This window comes from Peromyscus californicus, unplaced genomic scaffold (genome assembly GCF_007827085.1).
Source record: "Peromyscus californicus insignis strain IS unplaced genomic scaffold, ASM782708v3 Scaffold_15__1_contigs__length_86483966, whole genome shotgun sequence".
NCBI classification, from domain to species: domain Eukaryota; kingdom Metazoa; phylum Chordata; class Mammalia; order Rodentia; family Cricetidae; genus Peromyscus; species Peromyscus californicus.
Genome location: NW_026294447.1, coordinates 4,797,469 through 4,805,561, shown reverse-complemented (window position 1 = coordinate 4,805,561; position 8,093 = coordinate 4,797,469). Strand labels below are relative to the sequence as shown.

Below are 8,093 nucleotides of genomic sequence, written 5' to 3'. Positions count from 1 at the left end.
GCTACATTAATTTAAGTGTATACTGGGCTAGGTTGATAGATAAGCGTAATACTGAAACCATATGGAGACATAGATGAGAAACAGAGAGAGAGAGAGAGAGAGAAGAAGAAGATTGGTAGGGTGTGGGCACAACAAGATGAAGGAATTGCCCCCTTAGCGTTCCTTACAATACTCAAATCTTCATTGTAGTTTCTCATGATGCATCTGATAACCAGGGAAACTTAAACCTCAAGAAACAGAGATTTGGAATAGCACTACCGAAGTTACTATTTTTGTTACCTACACACTGAATTGTTAATTGTCATAAACCAAACAATGAAATGTAAAACTGAGCTTAAGACGGTAGGAGTCAGAGGGGATGAAGGTCACCAGGAGAACATAGTCCATTGAATCAACTAAGCAGGGCTCATGTGTTCACAGAGACTGAAGTGATAAGCACTGGGCCTGCATGAGTCTGCACCAGGTCCTCTTATGTTATGACTATTATCTTGCTGTTTTGACGGACTCCTAACAGAGCGAGAGGGTGTGTCTCTGACTCTTTTCCCTGCTATCAAGACTCTTTTCCTCCTATTGGGTTGCCTTGTTCAGCCTCAATATGAGGGCTTTCACCTTGTCAATAAGTATTTTGTTTCATCTGACTGTTGGAGACCTGATCCTTTCTGAAGAGGAAATGGAGTGGGAGTAAATCTGGGAGCGGGAGGAGGCTAAGAGGAGTGGAGGAAGAGGAAACTGTGGTTGGAACGTAAAAACAAAAACCAAACAAAATGAGCTTGGCACCAATTAAATAATTCTTGTATGTGACGACTCCTTACCAAAGGCTTTATGGATAATCAGTAAAGAGTTAGAATGTTGTCACCTTTGTACTGCTGGAGGGAACATTATGAGTAAATGACACACACACAGTTTGTCAGGCTTAGTACAGTTACCCATGAAGTGTAGCGAAATATCAATAAAAAGGAAGTATGGCCAGGCATAGTGGACACGCCTTTAATCCCTGCATGGGTGAGAAGAGTTGAGAGGGTCTCTGTGAGTTCAGGGCCAGCTTGGTCTACACAGCCTGTTCTAGGCCAGTTAGGAATACAAAGACCCTGCCTCAAGCAAAACAAAATGAAACAAAAGCTAGTAACAAACAAAAAAGGAATCACAAACAATAGCATTCCAACTGTTAGGAAGTCAATCTTCCTGATAGAGGAGGACGGCGAGATCTTCCATTGCTGGCAGGATTTCTACTAGAAGCCTGCTGAATTGTCCTCTGTTGGGTAACTCCTCATTTTCATTTGCAAGCTTGTGCTTCTGTGAAACATCAGCTCAGCCAGCTTAATAGCCCTGGTTACCTTCTCTTTTTGTTTATAAATAAATGTCTCACTAAGCTAGAAAAACTATCTTGAAATCTTTCTTACAGTGTTTCCCAGGGTGTAGCATCCACCTGGGGTGCAGCATCCATAGTTAGTCCTAAGCATCCACCTGGGGTGCAGCATCCATAGTTAGTCCTAGGAATCCACCCAGGGTGTAGCAACTATAGTCCTAAGCATCCACCTTCATGCTTTCTCTTTCTATTCCTTGATTTGAGCCTTCTACCTTTCTTGTTCTTAGATGAACCTAGATGAACACTGAAGATACCTCAGGCCCAAGTAACAGGAGCTCATAAGGCTGTACCAATTCAAGCTGAAGTGCAAAGGAGACCAAACATTGATCTTGAAGTGTCTGTCTGGTGAAAAACGCTCTACTACACCCTAGGTTGAAAACCCTCCTCTTTTCAAACCCCAACTATATCTTTTCCACTAGCCTTCAAATTTGAGTTTCTTTCAGTCACCTTCAAAAATGAATGAAAATGAGAAATGCGAAATAGTGAAAAGCAATAAGAAGAAAAGTATGCACATCAAGGTCTGATTGGGGTAGGTCTAAAACATTTAAAATGAAAATTATTTAATTAAAAATATCAAATCATAACTTTCAGAATTTGGGGGGGATTAGTTTTGTAGATAGCTGATTGTCCTTTGGTTATAAAATCATTATGAAAATACCAAATGAGTCATATTGCTTGCCTTAATCCATACAGCTATAAACATAGATACAAGGTGAGGGACAGGGCAGGGAGCTTAGATTTATTTTTTTAGTATGTATATGAGTGTATGTTTTCATATACACATGGGTGTATGTTTTGTGGGGTGTGTATTTGCATATGTGCATGTGGGTGAGAGGCTGGTGGTCAACCTCAGTGTCATTCCACAAAAGCTACCCACCTTGCTCTTTGAGACAAGGGCTCTCATGCGGATGTGGGGTTCAACTCCCTAATGTGGGGATTACAAATGCATAAGACCATGCCTGGTTTTTATTTATGTGGGTGCTAAGAAATAAACTCAGGTTCTCCCACTTGAGTGTTGTCTTAGTTATGGTTTCTATTACTGTGAAGAGACACTATGAACATGGCAACTCTTATAAAGTATTCAATTGAGGCTGGCTTACAGCTCAGAAGTTTAGTCTATTGTCATCATGGCAGGAAGCATGGCGGCACATAGGTAGACATGGTGGCTGGAGAGCTAGCTGAGAGGTCTACATCTGGATGGGCAGACATAAGGAAGACAGTGAGACACTGGGCCTGGCGTGAACATCTGAAACCTCAAAGTTCACCCCCAGTGACACACTTCCTCCAACAAGGACACGTCCCCTGAAAGTGCCACTCCCTATGGGCCTATGGGGCCATTTTCATTCAGGCCACCACAAGTGGTAAGTACTTTTCCAAGGAAGCTACTTCCCTAACCCAACAAATTAAAAATTTCACTCAGATATCATAATTTCAACTGGACAGTGACAGTTAACGAAAGTCAATTTTGAATTATTTAAAAAGCAGAGGATAATAGACTTGCTGGATGTAATTTTATAGAATAAGAAAATTGTGAATGAACTGTAGAGACAGTTCAGAGAAATTCAAGCAGAAACGCTACTGATCACATACCAGCCACACCGTAGCTAGTTGAGCACCATTGCTTTGAAGGGTTGAAGGGATTTGCCCTCTGTTAAAATAAGCTTCTTGAGTTGAGAGGCCTATCTTTATATGCAGAGGTCCTACAAAAAAATGTAACTCAACAAGTATTGGTGCAGTTGCTTAACTTACTGTTGAATGTTAAGGAACTGTTCTCAGGTGAAATTTTACCTTCAAATGACTTCTGAAGGTGTTTATAAAACACATACCCAGTCCCGCCCCCAATAGTCTGCACACAAGACTAGACTTTACAAGTTCTACAAATTGATAAAAATTTCCATAGCGATTGATATATATGTAAATATAAAGACTCCCTAGAAGCAATCTTGTCAATGTCAAGAACAAGGCAAGGATAGCTACTCAACCAGGATTAGAGATTTTAGCTAATCCTATCAAAAAAAAGAAAATAAGAAGTATAAAAATTGGATAAGAATGAAATTATTCAATTACAAACACTATGTTGGTAATCTAAAACCCAAGATAATGCTAAGGCTAGTACAAAATCTAAAAATAAGGAAGTAGACATTTGATTAACCTAAAAATCAATATTTTGCACAGATAGAAACAACAACCACTTAAGTTATATAATTTAAGAAATGAAATATTTGGAAATCTTAAGGGAAAAGTGTGCTAAATTTACTTAAGGAAAAGGGTTTAAAATGTTATATGTTCTTTGTGTCTTATATCCAGAAAGTAGACCTGAAATAGTTGAAAGACATTCCTTGTTTTTGGAAAGAAAAACTTAAAACAAAAAACCCACAAATTTCTTTAAAACTACTATTTAATTTAATATGATTTCAATAAATATAATCTGAAATTGTTTGACGAAGACAGATTAATCATAAAGTTCATATGGAAGAATGTTAAGTATTTTAAATAAAGAAAATCTAATGAGTTGAGGCTAGCTTTACATGATATAATTATACCATAAAACTTCCATAATTAAAAAATGCAGTGTAGATGCATGAATAGCGAGACCACTGGAACTGAATGTCAGATCCAGAAATAGATCCAAGTACATATAGAACATAGGAAATGAGAACCATACCAACTTAAATAAGTTGAACAAATGATGGATTTTTAAGAAAATATATTCAAATTTTAGACTTTGAGAAGAAAGACAAGATTAGACTCATACTTCATCCATACAAAAGAGATCCTTAAATACATCTGGTATCTAAATGTGAAACATTAAATTGCACAATAACTCAAGGAAAAGTTGAATAAAATTTATTTAAAACGTGAGTGTAAATTAAACTAATCAGCTTTCTTTTTTTTTTTTTTTTTTTTTTTGGTTTTTCGAGACAGGGTCTCTCTGTGTAGCTTTGTGCCTCTCCTGGAACTCACTTGGTAGCCCAGGCTGGCCTCGAACTCACAGAGATCCGCCTGGCTCTGCCTCCCGAGTGCTGGGATTAAAGGCGTGCGCCACCACCGCCCGGCGGCTTTAAGATTTCTAATCATTAATAGATAATATTTTTCTTTGTGGTCCTTATTGCTGAAACCTTGGCCTATTCTCATAAGAACAGGAAAATCCAGCAAAAGGCATCTGGGGGTTGAACCCTGAAGTCAACTACAGGACTAGCTAGAGTGTCCACTAGGACTGGGAAAGCTGTTTGTGTAAGTGCAGCCTGTTTCTACCCTCACAGCATTACTCATCTCACTCCATTGGGGTTCTGCCCTTCCTTTCATATCTGATAGCCCTTCAAAACTAGAGCCTCTAGCACGTCTGTCTAGTACTAAGAGATGCTGTGTAGCATTTCCTATACTCTCTTTGCTATAACATTGTACACTGCCCCTTAATTCCCCTTACCATTAATTACTGACTGAAGACCTGTTGTGCAATAACCCAGAATCTGATGATCATCAAATCAGCTTGTCCAGGTGTTTGTACTTCTTTGTATGTACTATGTGTATCCTGATGTGATAGGAGCCCTTGTTTTGCTTGCTGTCTCTATTACTGTGAAACTTTGTCAGCCCACACCACGAGTCCCTCCTTTCTGACCTGTGTGGGCGTGTACAGTAAGTGCACACTTTGGCCCCTTTTCCCACCACTGTGACAGAATTCCTGACTAAGGCAGGTTAAGGAAGATCAGTCTTGGCTCGTGGTCTGAGGGGGTACAGTCCATCACGGCAGGGAAGGCGTGGCATGGAGCGTGAGACGGCTGGTCATACGGCTTTTACAGCCAGGAAGCAAAGCGAGGTGAGCCACGGCACTCAGCTTGCTCGCTGTTTTGGTCTAGGACATCAGTCCTCCGAGTGGGTTTTCTTCTCTCTTCACAGCTTCTTCGGGAAAGCCCTCACGGGCACTCCTAGAGGTGTCTCCTACTGACAACGAAGACACCATTGCATTGAGAAATAAGTTTAGGCTGTATAATATTATAGTATATTCTCTCCTGACTGATGTATATATCATTTTTACATTCTTAGTTGAAAAATATTTGTGGAGTCAATATCATGTGCTAGGCATTGTGCTGGGGAATACAGAGAGAGAGCAATCCTGGTTTCCCCAATATTACGATAGAGCCCATTTAGTGCCACAATATGCTGTGAGATCCAGGAGGCAATGTGAACAATAAATGGGAGAGCCCAAATGAGACAGCAACTTGAGGCGAGCCTTCTCAGAGGCAGCTGTTTATGAGTCCAATTATATTGTAGGAGTAAAAGTTAGCTAGAAAAATAAGGGGCTGGGAAGGAAAGTCACTTAGGCAGTCAGAACATGAAATGAGAAGTTCAGATGTATGAGGCACAGGATGCCCCGATGACTCACCAATATATAACAATATACAGATTAGTATTTTGATATTTTGTTTGTTGTAGCTGGGGCTATCAGGCAGGAAGTCAGTTCAAATAGGAGCTAGCACATGACGTAAGGCATATTATCATTTTATTCCTCTGTGTCCTGTTTACCCACTCTTAAAGATGAAAGTACTGACCTGCTTCACAGAGATGTCATCTAATTGATACTTAGAGTTGCTCTGAAAACATCAAGCCCCTTTCAAGTATGAAGTAGCAGCACAACTTTCTTGTGAACCATGCTTGAGCGTGAAAGGAATTTTTACTGATGTCTCTTTAATGATCTCAGCCTGAAGTGGATGGAAAAGGTATGATGGCCCCGTGAGAAGAACTTCACAGAAGACAGGAAACTTTCAAAGTTCACAACACTGGGAAGAAGAAGCATAAAGGTACCGTATTGTCCTCTTTCAAACTCAGATGCCAATGGTAACAGTGGTGGTATCTGGAAAGATCAATAGGAAAGCAGAGAGTTGGTGGGCATGGCCTGTTTTGTGTTATTATTATGTACAAGACAGTCACATTTAAAAATATTTTAACTTTATTTTTAATCATTTATAAACACGCGCGCGCGCATGTGTGTGTGTGTGTGTGTGTGTGTGTGTGTGTGTGTGTGTGTGTGTGTGTGTGTGTATGAGTGCAGGTGCCTGTGAGTCCAGAAGAAGGCATCAGAGGCCACAGAGCTGGAGTTACACAGGCTGTTGTGAGCCTCCTGAGAGAAGCTCTGGAAACCAAACTCAGGCTGTCTATCAGAGCAGTACACACTCTTGACTGCCGGCCCAACTCTCCAGCCCTCTGAGTCACATTTTTAATAGTCGAGTCATAGGCACACCTATAGTGTAGGAACGAGAATGGTAGATGATTTATAGAGCATTAACCACGTGCCAGCACTAGGCTAAGCTTTTGATTTTTTTATTCCATCAAATCTTTAAATTCATGACTGATAATAGATATATCCATGAACATACTTATATGCTAATTTATAAATCCTTAATTGAAATGTGGTAGAATGTAAGTGTGTATTTTCCTTACTTTCCCTTATGTATAGACTGCACAATTGTCTTATTGGTATGATTTTATGAAGACTGAAGATTTCATTTAATCATGCTGTATTGACATGTAATTTATTTATTTATCACCTACTTCCTATAGAAAATAGCTTTTGATCTCTACATATTTGCTTACTTCTTATAAGTTCTAACAAAAAATTAGTCTAATGATTAGTAGATGTTATCAAGGGTCAGGAATTACCAGAATGAGAAGCTGGGAGAAATTAAACAGGGAAAAGGTAAGGCCCAGAGTTTAGCATCTTTATTGGTTCAAAGGGCAGTCAACCAAAAGGCAGAATGGGGTTAAAAAAGGCATAGTAATTGGGAATAGAAAGAAAAATAAATCTTAAAAAAGGAAAAGATTCAACCTTGAATTTGAATCACGACACTGGTTAGAGGAAGAAAAGCAAACTCAGGAGGCCAGTAACCACACACCACAGCCCAAGTGCTAGAATCTGGGGTTTCACTTAAATCCCAGATTCACTTACTCTCTGTCTGTCTCTCTCTGTTTCTCTGTCTCTCTGTCTCTCTCTCTCTGTCTCGCTGTCTCTGTCTCTCTCTCTCTCTCTCTGTCTCTCTCTCTCTCTCTCTCTCTGCTTTGGTTTGTAAATTCACATACATATGTGTGGAGGACAGAAAATCAACCTTAGGTGATATTCGTCAAGAACCATCCACCTTGTATTTTGAGACAGGGTCTCTCATTGCTTGGGAGCCCATCGGTTAGGCTAGGCTGGCTGATTTTCTTTGCTGATTGCATCTCCCCAGCCCTGAAATCCCAGATTGTCTAGTCCACAGCCTTCCTGGATCTTTCAGCTTTATGATGATGCTGTCTGTGGGCTCCATGCTTTGTTACTGTGGCAGCCTTGGCAGGGATGACTTTCTAGAATCCTTACAGAGCATCCTAGATGTAGGTTTGCTTGCTTTGTTTGGTTTTGTTTCTGGTTTCATTTTGTTTTGAGATTTATGGCTGGAAAGAATTGTTAGGTTGGCTGTGGAGGATGTGTGAGTTCAAATTCCAACCTCATTGCTCACTGACTGTGCTCCTTTGGGAAATCACTCAAACTCGGTGCACAGGTTTCCTTATCTGTAAGACAGAAACAAGAATAATGTCTTGCTCAGGGAATTAAAACAAAAAGATGAAGTGACACAGAACTGTAAGTGTGTGGAATACTGCCTCGCACACAGGAAGTATCCATGCCAGCTTGTAATAGTCCATCTTAAATGGCAGGAAGCTATTCGGATTAGCTATGGTGCCTAAAAGACAATGGGGT

The 8,093-nt window shown here is 40.0% G+C and overlaps 1 long non-coding RNA gene across 3 annotated transcripts in view; it reads left to right on the top strand.

The window, feature by feature from the left end:
• The first annotated feature begins 1,998 nt into the window (after window positions 1-1,998).
• Window positions 1,999-8,093, top strand: part of LOC128110674 (uncharacterized) — a 70,152-nt gene continuing 64,057 nt past the window's right edge. For all 3 annotated transcript variants that reach the window (XR_008218276.1, XR_008218277.1, XR_008218275.1), the window contains exons 1-2: window positions 1,999-2,727; window positions 6,066-6,165. This is a non-coding gene — a long non-coding RNA (uncharacterized LOC128110674). The remainder of the gene's footprint in view (window positions 2,728-6,065; window positions 6,166-8,093) is intronic.